Source organism: Taudactylus pleione, unplaced genomic scaffold, assembly GCF_031769625.1.
Source record: "Taudactylus pleione unplaced genomic scaffold, aTauple2 ptg000850l, whole genome shotgun sequence".
NCBI classification, from domain to species: Eukaryota; Metazoa; Chordata; class Amphibia; order Anura; family Myobatrachidae; genus Taudactylus; species Taudactylus pleione.
In genome coordinates, this window is record NW_028285252.1 from 124795 (window position 1) to 137415 (window position 12621).

A 12621-nucleotide genomic window follows, 5' to 3' on the forward strand; every position below is an offset into this window, starting at 1 on the left:
TGCCCGTAAAGCACGGAGACGTACATTGGGTCTGCAAAGCGCCTGGCGGCTGAATAACTTTCAACGACCGCAGCAGTCTCGCAGACGTATTTTGTTCATAGTCATAGACAAAAGGTGTAGAAGTTTGCACTTTGTGAAGAATCTACTCCTGGCACTCTTTAAAACTGAATTAATATCCCGCCATGGTTTGCATATTATATATTAGCAATGTGTCTCAGACCCATTTTGAATGTATAATTGGCTCTCCCCATGGTATTCCCGATCCCCCTGCTCCTAATGAGACAGATGATATATCACTAGTTACAGGGCTGCAGGTCAGGCGAGCAGCGCAGCATTTCAGTATAGCCTAAACAGACGAGCACATAATCAGACAGAGACAATACAGCGAGGTTGCTGGGGGCGACTTTAAAGTCACAGTTATTTGTGACAAAGAGGATTTGAGAGTTTAAAAATGGAAAATAAAAATATCATGTACTGTATGGTCCACTGGTAACGTAATAGAATATGGCAGCGTCTATTATTGGTTAGTAAATGGGCTGTGGGAGGGGATCTAGTGTCTGTCCGGGTGAAATGTACAATAATATAATGACGCAAAGATCCTCATGTGAATATTCTGTGAATCTATCAGCCCTGAGCAATCTCAGAACCATTTGTAAGACACATAAGTATATTGCAGGGGTGCCAGGAGTGCAATTGTGTTATTCGATAACTATAATGTGCATAATGCTTTCCTGCCTGCAGAAATATCAGATCCCTTTATGGCTGCCATAATGAGCCCAGTATTTTCCTGGGCTCGGTTCTACCACTACTGTGTACTATATATATAAATAGCTACAATACTAAGCTGCCCGTACTGCGCTGATCATACTGACTGTCTTAGTGATGTCATCCTCACCCTACATTTATCAGCAGCTCCCAAGTGGCACAGCTATAAATGGCTGGACTATGGCCGATTCATCACGGATCGCAACTGCAACAGAGGGCCTGATTCAGACCTGCTCGTGAGCGCACAGCGCTCGCAAGCGGGTCGGTGGTCCCCCACTGCGCATGTGCACGCTGGAGCCAGCTCTGGCGTGCGCATGCGCGAGACCCGGCTAGCGACGGGCGCTCCGTCGCTACGGGTCTCGCACCAAAGCGGGGCAGCTGTTGATTATGATTGACAGCTTTCCCCGTTTTGGAGGCGGGCAAGGGGGGTGGCTGGCCAAGCGGAGGCATTCCTGAAGGAACGCCTGCCGTTTGGGGGCGGCCCCACTGACATCATGAGTGATGTCAGTGGGTGAGCTTCCGGCCGAAAGCTCACTGGGGCTTTCGGGAATGAGACCCTACCACAAGGGTCTCGTCGCAAGCCCCGATGGTCGTGACCATCGCGACCATCACCTGGCCGTTCACTAAAGCTGTGGGTGCTCACCCACAGCTTAGCGAGTGGCCAGGAGGCTGTCTTTAAAAATAAACAGGGACGCCCTGATTCAGAGTGACCGCTCTCAAAGAGCGTCCGGCTCTGAATCAGGCCCAGAGTATGCAGATCGGCTAATGGTGCGAACCACGTATGCACCGCAGTGCGTGTGCGTAAGTTAGCATTGCGATTGCACTGCGATCACTTACGCAGATACAAATCCATCACAGATTGAGGGAAGGGATATCAGCGTTTGGGGGTGGTGACGGGGGAGTGGTTGGAGAAACACATACGTGCCTGTCCGTTTGAACGCCGTTTCCTGGGCGTGCATAAATTAGCTCCTGCGACGGCATACGCAGCCTCAGCATAGTTGCAATGTCTGCGTAAGGTCAGGGCTGCTGTAGTTATGCGTGAGGGGGCCGATGTTACAGCAGTATTGCGAGGACTTACGGATGTGCAAAGGTGGTAGTGGGCGTCTCTGTGAACAGTTGCAGACATTTGAATATTTTTGCAGCAGACCTGCGTGCGTAATCACAGCTGCGATGACAATAGCGATCCGTAGTGAATCCGGTCCTATATACACATTGCTTCTATAATTAGCTTTCCCAGACCAATCCCACGAGATGTAGTTAAAATACCGACGGCCGGGACACCATCTGTCAGAATCGCAGTGTCAGAATCCCAACCCGGGATTTAACATAGGCGGCTAAATCGCGACGCCAGCCCACAGACCGACGCCGGAATCCCAACAGACGGTATCCCGATCAAAGGTAAGCCGGGGTGCCCTTAGCTGTTAGCCACGGGGTGGTGGGTTAGGTTTAAGCACTATTGGGGAGGGTCAGGGTGCGGGGAGGGGAGGGTTAGGATTAGGGTGCAAGAAGTGAGGGTTAGGGGGAGAAGGGGGGAGGGTTAACATGCTTACCCAACCCCTATCGGGATTCCCAGCATCAGTATGCCGCTGTCGGCATTTTGACATACCCAACCCCAATCCCACATTATACCCCTTTCACATCGTCATGCCAGGTCGCACCGGGGATTTTGTTCACTAGATGTAGCTGTAGGAGGACACATCTGTGTACATTGTCCGTACACCGTAGGGCATGCGAAGCCTGGCGAGTGTAAGGCACTATGAGCACCATGCTGTTTCTCTCTGAATGTTGCTGTGAGAGGATGACCTCGCTCTGCCAGGAGATCATACATTTTTGTCCACTTGACAGAATGGAGGCTGCTTACTCTTCCCTGAATAACCGGAGTGCGTTACTACACCACTCATAGGGATTCCCTCTCACCGCTAGTTACTGTCTGTTACTGACTCCTCCTACTGCGTCTAACGCTGGCACCTGGTACCACTTCTCGCAGGCTCCTACACCGGCACCTGGAACCACCTACTTTTTGGTATGTGTGGACTCGCTGCTACAACACCTCCTGGTTAGTGTCGGCTAATTCCCCTCACCATAGACCAGTCTGCGTGTGGTAGCCAGCAACGCTTTCTGCTTGGAGACGTCGGGCTCAATACGGAACAGCCAGAGAATGGAACAGCATTATGTGCTCTCCTGGTGGTCACAGGATACAGCAGATGCAGATGTCTTGATTTTTTTTTGACACAGCTTATCTTTGGGGGACTGTCCCAAGGGTGCAGGGGGGGTTTCCTGAAGTCTGCACCCCAAAACCGCAATTCTGCACTTTTTTCCGGCTGCTGTTCATAAGCGAATCGTTTTTGCCTATTACATTGCATTGACTTTCCACAACAGTGAAAAGTCTTTGCAATTGAATACGGTTGATACTTTTCCGCCTGGCGAAATGACATCATCCGCGATACTTTTTTGCGGATTCTGACTTTTCGCTGCTAATTGAATACGGCCCTTAGTCGCATTCAGCAGCGGCTCCTTACCTGTCTGGCCGAGAGGTCTGCACCCTCTCCTTCCTGCCATCCCGGTGAGTGACAGCCGATGTCACCAGGAGGCAGGGCTTAAGTCTGGCTATTGCGAGGGGCAGAGCCTAAATAATGGGGTGTGGCCTAAGCCCGAAGCTACTAGCAGACTGGACGGCTACATGAGATGAGCAGGGAGAGCCTCCAATGAAAAGTCACTACCACTGCTAGGCAGCCCCTAGGTAAAATCCACCACTGGTCGCATTGCAGACACAGTGAAAAGCGTCTCACAGTGTACTGGAGACACTGGGCTGCGACTGTACGGGACTCGCGTGAGGAAAAGCCGCGGCCTCTCACATCGGAGCCCTTCTTACACAGATTCAGAAACTATTGCAAACAGATGTACAAATGTCACGACTCAAAATTGATCACTGTAAGCTGGCCCAAGTAGTTTTGTTGCTTCTATGGGCGGAATTCAATTGATTATTCCCCCCTTCACACCCGACGGAGCTATTCTATTGTTGCTCCTGTCGGGTGCGATCAGCTGCTAGCGCTCAATTTCAGCTCGCAGCCCCAGAGGGGTGCGGGCTGAAATCGGCGAAAAGTGTCCTGTGTAGGCGCCCAAACGACACTTTTCGCGATCGTGCCCAGCACTTTGGTCGGGGTTAGCCGTTTTACGCGGCTAAACCCGACCACTTTGGGTGCGATCAGCGTGAAACGCTGGCACAATTGAATAGCGGCCCGCGATCTCCTGTCACTTTAGACGGGAGATGCGGGCCGCGAAATCAATTGAATTCCGCCCTATGTGTTTTAATAATATGACATAGGATCCTCAACTACATACTAATTTATTTCATATGGCGTATAAGTTTAGGAGGCTAAACTTACCACATTATTACATACAAGTGTGTAGTGCTGTATGCGTGCAGAGTGTTTGCTGCGTTATATACACATTTTTGTTTATGAAACACATATTTATTGAAAAATAAGAAATTAGAAAATAATATATACACAAATAAAACACAAATATAGGAAAAAAAATGTACAAAATACAGAGACAAAAATAAGTACAATGATACCTCTCACATCTCAACACTGGTCTATCGCCATGCCGGGAGAATGTTCCCACAGTGGGTGTGACCACACCACCAGGGGGCGTAATTAGCGCCCTATATTGCTGCACGCAGTGGAGAAACCCGCATAGGCCGAGTGTGGCAGGATAAATACCTCCCAAAGTCTTACAAATCGGTAAAAATGTTCCAATCACGGGATGACAGGACTATCCACGCATTTTGGGACTGTTGCTGCAATGGGAGCAGTTATACAAGTGCACAGAGTAAGTTCACCGAGCCAGACGGAGGCTGTTACGATCCCTCTCCTGCAATAATGTCTCAATAGGCATAGAGCGGTTTACGCCATCTGACTACGCCTTTTGTAGTGTGGTACATTGGGATCAGATTGTAGTCCCCATTGATGATAATAGGGACTGCAGTCTGCAGCACTAATGAGCCTTCTGCAGGAGATTTCTGTGAAATCTGCATTAAACTATTAGTACATAGCGCGGAAACAAGAAATGATGCAGAAACTGTAGTTTCTACATACAGTAATTATATAAGAGAAAAAAGCTTGATAAATAGGCCCCTTAGCCTGAGAGAACCCATTATCCAGATAGTTCTGAAAAACAGTGCCGTAACTAGGGTATTTGGAGCCCAGGGCAAATTTGAAAAGGGAGCCCCCCTCCCCAATGTGCGCGCGTGAAAGGCGTGCGCGGCGCAAAAAAATGGGCGTGGTCACTTAAAAATGGGGCGTGTCAACATGACACACCCCTTTATTTTCACACTGAACATTCCTATCCATATGCACCTTAACCCCAGTAGTACCCCTTATACAGTACCCCCAGTATGCAGTTGTGGTCCCTCTTATGCAGGCCCATAGTAGTACCCCTTATACAGTACCCCCAGTAGTGGTCCCCCTTATACAGCCCCCAATTAGTTCCCCTTACTCAGTACCCCCAGTAGTGGCCCCCCAAATGCAGTGCCCCACGTAGTGTTCCCCCTTATGCAGTGCCCCCAGTAGCAGTCCCCACAATGCAGTGTGCCCAGTAGCGGTATCCCCTTATGCAGTGCCCTTTATATGGTGCCCCCAGTAGTAGTCCCCCCCCCTATGCAGTGCCCTTTATAGAGTGCCCCCAGCAGTAGTCCCCCCCCCATGCAGTTTTCCCAGTAGTGGTCCTTGTATGCAGGCATCCTGTAGTGATCCCCCCTATTCAGTGCCCCCTGGAGTGGCCCTTCCTATTATTGCCCCCAGTAGTGGTCCCCCGAGTGCAGTGCCTCTACTAGTAGGCCCCTTTTATAATGCCCCCAGTGGTAGTTCCCCCCCAAGTAGTAGTCCCCAGTAGAGGTTCCCCCTCCTGATTAAGTGCCCCCAGTAGTAGCCCCCCCCAGTAGAGGTCCTCCCAATAATGGTGCCCCCACCCCCAGTAGAGGTCCTCCCAGTAGTAGCCACCCCCCTCCCCCGTTCTGCAGATAGGTTAAAAAAATATATATATATATGTATATATATATAAAAACATACTTCCCTGCCCGACCCCCCCTAGTTACGCCACTGCTGAAAAACAAAAACATTAGTGACAGCTGCTATTACTGTTAGTGGTACTGTCCTACACTCAGACAGCAACACCAACTGTTTCCCTACTGCTACTGTAAGGAGCCAAAGTATCCAAAACTACTGCATGTTGGTTACAAAGTTTCAGTAGATGGTGATTTAGGTAACTGGTTGTTATATTTCCAAGTGAATCTTACGGCACATGTATTGTAAACAGCTACAAGAAGAGGCTTGTCAGAGCCTCGGGGGAGCCTGCCGGAGACAGGGGAGAGTAGTACAATTATTACTTGTTTACTTCCACATCCAGCCTGAGGCCTAATATCTCATTACTGGTCTGTTCCCTATCACCATCCAGTATTCCCACATCATCCCTCATGTCCTGCTCTCAGAATAAGCCTCATGGCTATAGGGTGCAATCCCTGTCAGGACGGAGCCAATATTCAGCATTGGAAGCACAACTGCAGTTGAGAATAACATATATATTTTTTAAATCAACATAATAGTTGACATAAAATACAGCCTGACAAGAAGTAATGACAAATCGTGTATCATGAAATACAAATAAAACATAAAACTGAAGCGACAGTGCGTACTTGGAGATTATTGGTTTATTTTACCAATGTGCATATTATGCTGAATTACAATAAATACTTTAAGCAAAAAAGGCAAAATTAGGGTGGAAAATATCTTTTATTTTTCTTAAGTCTCTGCAGTTATCCCAGTGTCGTACCTAAAGATGTGAGAAGCACGGAGTGTAATGATCCCAAATATGAGCCAATCAGCCGCGAGAGTCCAGTGTGCCGCTGCGCGTATTCTCAGGTATCACGGTGGGTAAGACCTTGCTCATTTTTGTTTCCATCTCTATGGGCTGCAAGCAAAAATTAGCAAGGTTTTCCTGCACTAATATCAGGCGAGCGTCCAATGGCACCTCTGGGCTAATTTAATCTGCCTCTATGGGTTCAACTCAATTTGGTACGACCTGCCACCATTTTCCGCCTTGAAGTATGGCTGCGCACCTATTTGCCCATTATGGTCACGGATACATCGCTGATTTTTCTGCGCACCTATATGGAGTACAAGGAAAAAGAGATGATGCAGATGGAATTGCCCCTAATTGAACTGACACCCCTGTGTTATTTAGTCACTGCTGAACGCCATGTGGTACCCGGGTTTCTGTTCACGCACCCATCCCTGGTGTGACCCGCCTGAGACCCCTTTCAGACTGGCAGCCCAGCCCGGCGCTAATGCCGGGTCGATGATGTCACCGCCATCACGTGCTGAGTTGGCGCTTGGAGATTAAGTAAACGGGACCTGGTGCACATCGACCCAGGTTACCCGTTCACACTGCATCACGAGCCGGGTTGAACATGCACTCAACTCTTCTCGTCCCAGGGTTGAAATGCCGGGTCACTCGACACAGCTTAGTTCAACCTGGCCCTTTCACACTGCACAGTAACCCAGGTTATTGCTGGTGGTGTGAAAGGGGTATAAGTAATGTAATAAGGAGTTGTACTTACTTTTAACTGGGTTTCTGTAACTGGTCTCCACTTTTGCCAGTGCTAAGTATTTACTATGGGCTTGTTTCAGCTTGGATTGCAGTTGCTAATACACACGCAATCGGCCGATTGTTGCGCTCTGCGCATGCGCAAGCACCGCAGTGCGCAAGACTACGCAGACCCATCGCAGAGTGATTGACAGGAAGTGCGTTTTGTGGGTGGTGATGGGGAGGGTGGTCAGCCGAGCACAGGCGCACCAGTGCGTTCGCATTCCGTTTCAGGGGCGTGCATGAATTAGCCACTGCGATAGCCTACGCAGTCTGAGGTCTCATAGCGTGCGCAGCTGTTAGCAACTTCTGAGTAAGGTCAGAGCTTGTGCAACTGTGCGTACGGGTCTGATGGTACGTGACTGTACTTATGGTTTCGCTATTCTGCTAGGTATTACGGATGTGCGTATGGTAAAGTGGGCGTCCTTATGTGGTGCTGACTTTTCATTGCGATCGCAGTGGTTTGGTTTGCTATCGCAGTTGAACTGCGTGCGTGCGTGCGCAATATTGCGGTCCGTAGTGAATCAGGCCCTATATCCTGGATCTTGTAGAGCTGCTTCTATTACGTCCAGTTTGCATGGATATATCTGTGGGGGCAGACAGGGAAGACGTGATACAGCGCAGGTCCATCAACTTATATTACGCATTGTACTATCAGCTGAAAGTGAATTTACCAAACTTCAAGAGCGTGCGATATATATACAAATATGTATACCAGCACTTAGCGGCCAGAAATGACATCTTACCTGTAACACTAGAGACTCTAGAAGGAATCTGTGTGATTGTAAGAGACTTTCTATTGGCAGTTTGAGTGGGTCACGCCAAGTTACTCCTGTGACTGTGGCCATTGACATCTGTGTTCAGTCTCAGTCTCTAGATAACGCTACGGTTCTGCATTAACAGAGTTATACATTTAAAGATCTAAAGAATAATAATCTCTGTTCTGAATTACCCAGGGGTAAAGGGAAAGCAGATCCTGATTATATTTTAAGAAGATACAGATCAATTAATAAAAGTACTGTCACTTCTTTGTTCTAAGCTGTGATGCTTCTCCATTACTGAGGATACCAGCGTTACTGTCTGGGGAGAGATAATCAGCCGGCACTTATAATGCAATATCTGCTTTAGTGGCCACGTTACTGTAGTGCAGCAGGTGCTCATTCATCCAGCATGGGCGAAGGGTGGGCTCTGGAAACGTCTGTGCCATCAGTGTCAGTATGAAGGGGCCACCAGGAAATCTTGGACAGGTCTCTATAATGGGTCTACAATGTATTAAATGTAAACGGGGTACAGTGTTGCCAACTCTGAAATAAAAAATAAGCAACCAATAAGTAAAGAACAAGCCCAAACCAATCCTAAAAAGCCCAATTTATGGGGGTGTCTCTTTGGCCTCACTCCCTACCTGCCTAATTTCCTTTGTTCCACCCTTCACTAACCTAAGTACCTTAGTGTGTGCACAGCCTTATTATCTGCCTATATTGCTAGTCTCCATCTACACCAGCCTCCATATTTATACCTCCTCCCTTTTTTCATACCTCATTCCCTTGCCAGTCTTCAGCTGGGTACATACTTGCCGATGTGTGTACCCAGCGATGCGACGCCCGGCCGCACAATATATATCAGGTGGTCGATACATACCGCGCAGGCTTGCCTACCCTCCCGATTTGGCCGGGAGCCTCCCGATTTTCGGGTGCCGCTCCCGCCCCCCCGGAAAGGCAGGCAAGCCTCCCGGTTGTCTCACACCCTCCCCACCTCCCCCCTGAAAAAAACAGAAATCCCCGCACCGGGGGGCCCGGTGATGCGATTCGCGCAGAATTGCGTCATCGTGGCCCCGCCCCCTGCTTCACAATGCCGAAAATCACGGCATTGTGAAGAGGGGGCAGAGTCACGATGATGCGATCGCGTGGCTCCGGATCCCCAGAGTGACCCAAAATGGCCGTCCGGCTCCGCCCCCAATGGCCAGCCCCGCCCCCCGCTATTAGCCAACAATCAGCTCCCTCCCGGAAGGCTGGAGCTGATTGTCGGCAAGTATGATACCGCGCGATGTGGTGACCAAACGCCCGATGTCAGACATCGGCTCCATCCACTATACCAGCTTCAGCATCTGGGTTGTTCCATCGGCTCTACATGCAGACCGACAGAACGACCCCGATGGGACGACCCGTAGGAGTGCGCAGGTTCACGTATAGTGGGTACACACTGGCCGATGTGGACGATATGTCAGCCCAATCAGCAGGATCAGGTGACGTATTGTCTAGTGTGTAGTGTACCCACCTTTCCTTTACCTGACTCTTCTTCTCCCCATTTCTCTCCCCCCTCTTTATTACCTCCTTCATTCCTGTCACCTGTCTAATTCCATCATCCCCTCTTTTTAACAGCCTCAGTCATTGTAACTCGCCCCCATGTACCTGCCTCATTTCTGTAATCTATTTTACCTCTCATTCTTGCCTGCCCCCTCCAACCAGGGGCACCGAGAGGGGGGGAGCGGGTACAAATTACCCAGGCCCGGGCTTCCTGAGGGGCCCGGCAGGGGCCCGGGTCCGACGCCGCCCCCCCCCTCCCTCACAGCAGCCCAGCACACAGCGTGTGCTGAGCTGCAGTGGGAGACTGCTCGTAGCTGTCTCCTATTCCTGTGGGGGGGTGCGATCACACTGATTGTGCCCCCCCTGGCTTTGCACCGGGCTGAGGGGTTCAGAGCGCCGCCCTCGCCAGCACGCAACGCTGAAATTTTTTATTTTTTTACCCGAAGGGGGCGTGGTCACGCCTCCCGCAATTAGTCCACGCTCCATTACCTGGGCCCGCCGCGGCTCTTGGCGGGCCTGCCTCCAACTTCACGCTGTCCACAGGTTACTGCCCTCTATTCCCCAGACACAACCTCCCCCCCTCCCTCAGTCACTACTGGTGTAAAAAAAAAAACACACACACACACACACATACACTTACCTCAAAGGGTGCCTCGGCAAAGCACACAAAAAAACAAGCCCAAAAACAGGCAACAAGCAACCATGTAAAAAAAAAGCAACTATGACGGGGTACCTTCAGCTATCATTGAGGTACGACTCCCAGCATGCTTTGTGGTTGGCAGTGAGAGTTGTGCTGGTTGGCAGTGAGAGTTGTGCTGGTTGGCAGTGAAAGTTGTGCTGGTTGGCAGTGAGAGTTGAGCTGGTTGGCAGTGAGAGTTGAGCTGGTTGTCAGAGAGAGTTGTGCTGATTGGCAGTGAGAGTTGTGCTGGTTGGCAGTGAAAGTTGTGCTGGTTGGCAGTGAAAGTTGTGCTGGTTGGCAGTGAGAGTTGAGCTGGTTGGCAGTGAGAGTTGAGCTGGTTGGCAGTGAGAGTTGAGCTGGTTGTCAGAGAGAGTTGTGCTGATTGGCAGTGAGAGTTGAGCTGGTTGGCAGTGAAAGTTGTGCTGGTTGGCAGTGAAAGTTGTGCTGGTTGGCAGTGAGAGTTGAGCTGGTTGGCAGTGAGAGTTGAGCTGGTTGGCAGTGAGAGTTGAGCTGGTTGGCAGTGAGAGTTGAGCTGGTTGGCAGTGAGAGTTGTGCTGGTTGGCAGTGAGAGTTGAGCTGGTTGGCAGTGAGAGTTGAGCTGGTTGGCAGTGAGAGTTGAGCTGGTTGGCAGTGAGAGTTGAGCTGGTTGGCAGTGAGAGTTGTGCTGGTTGGCAGTGAGAGTTGAGCTGGTTGGCAGTGAGAGTTGAGCTGGTTGGCAGTGAGAGTTGAGCTGGTTGGCAGTGAGAGTTGAGCTGGTTGGCAGGTGCACTGTCCACACAGGATAAACCGCACAGATGTTTAGTAAACTGTTCTAAAACATGACAAAAAAATAAAGTGACATAAAATGGACGTTATGGGGTGTAGTTACTAAAGTACGGGTATTTAGAAGATGTCGTTTTTGAGATCTGAACATAACGAGTAAAACCAAACCTCTTATCTCTACTCTAAATGCAGGACAGACTATTTTAGAGGGAGATAAATGTACGTCAGCTCCTCAATCAGAGCATTTTATTCTTTTGTCCAAACATAAAGTGCAGGTCGGTTGTTTTAGGATGGCGTACGTAATGGCCTCCCAAAAGATTTAGTGGGCTTTAAAAAATGTAAACCTCATCTCTATCTAATATATATAGAGAGTATATAAAAGCAAAAAGCAACATTAAATGCAAAACCTACCATTTGCCTTTCATTTAATATTTAGTGCTGCATCATAAATAGAACGAGAAGAGAGCAAGAATGCGAGACGATAAAACGTTTTATGCGCTGCCATTGTACTGGCTGGAAGTAAAAGAGTCTGGTGTAAGCTCCTGCGCGTGTACGTGTATGCGTGTACCACGCACGTGCATGTACTGTATGCCAGTCTGTGTAAACATGAATGTTCCCTAAATACCAGAAAGAAAGAAATATTCCCCTCCCTGACGGCACCTGCCCACAATCCTTATGGAACTTAGGACCTCATTCGGAGTCGATCGCTAGATACAAGCATTCGCTCTGAATGAGGGCGGCCGCTTGTGGGGTGAAGTGCGGCCTCCTGGTCGCCAGCTAAGCTGTGGGTTACCACCCACAGCTCTAGCGAGCGACCGGGTTGATGGTCACAATGATCAGGACCATCGGGGCTTGCGACAAGACCCTAAGGTTGGGTCTCGGCAAGCGCAAGCCCCAGGGAGCCTCCTGCTCTGATCGAGCAGGAAGCTCCCCACTGACATCATTGCTGATGTCAGTGGGGCCGCCCCCAAACGGCAAGCGTTCCATCGGGAACGCCTCCGTTTGGCCGGCCACCCCCCCTGCCCGCCTCCCAAACGGGGCGAGCTGTCAATCACCATCGACAGCTCGCCCTCTTTGGTGCGAGACCCGTAGCAACAGCTCCGCCGTGCGAATACTCAGTGGGCAAACATCAACCCAATTGCGAGCGCTCAGTGCTTGCGACCAGGTCTGAATAAGGCCCTTAATCTAGAAAACAAAGATTTGATGTTGGCTCTCTCTAGAGTCTACGGTAACCAGACACGTGTGTTTATCTGACATCTGACAGTTTAAATATATGAACGGAAAACCACAGTCACAGAACAGAGAGATCCTCCTCAGTCAGCGCGCCGCTTGTCACCTATGTCATCTTACACTCGGCGCATACACAATAAGCTCCCTCATTTGCTGGCAAGTGCTAATTAAAGGCATAGAATGTATGTAGTCAGGAGATGGCGTTGCTATGGCGGTGCTAGGAAAACGCTTGTTCTT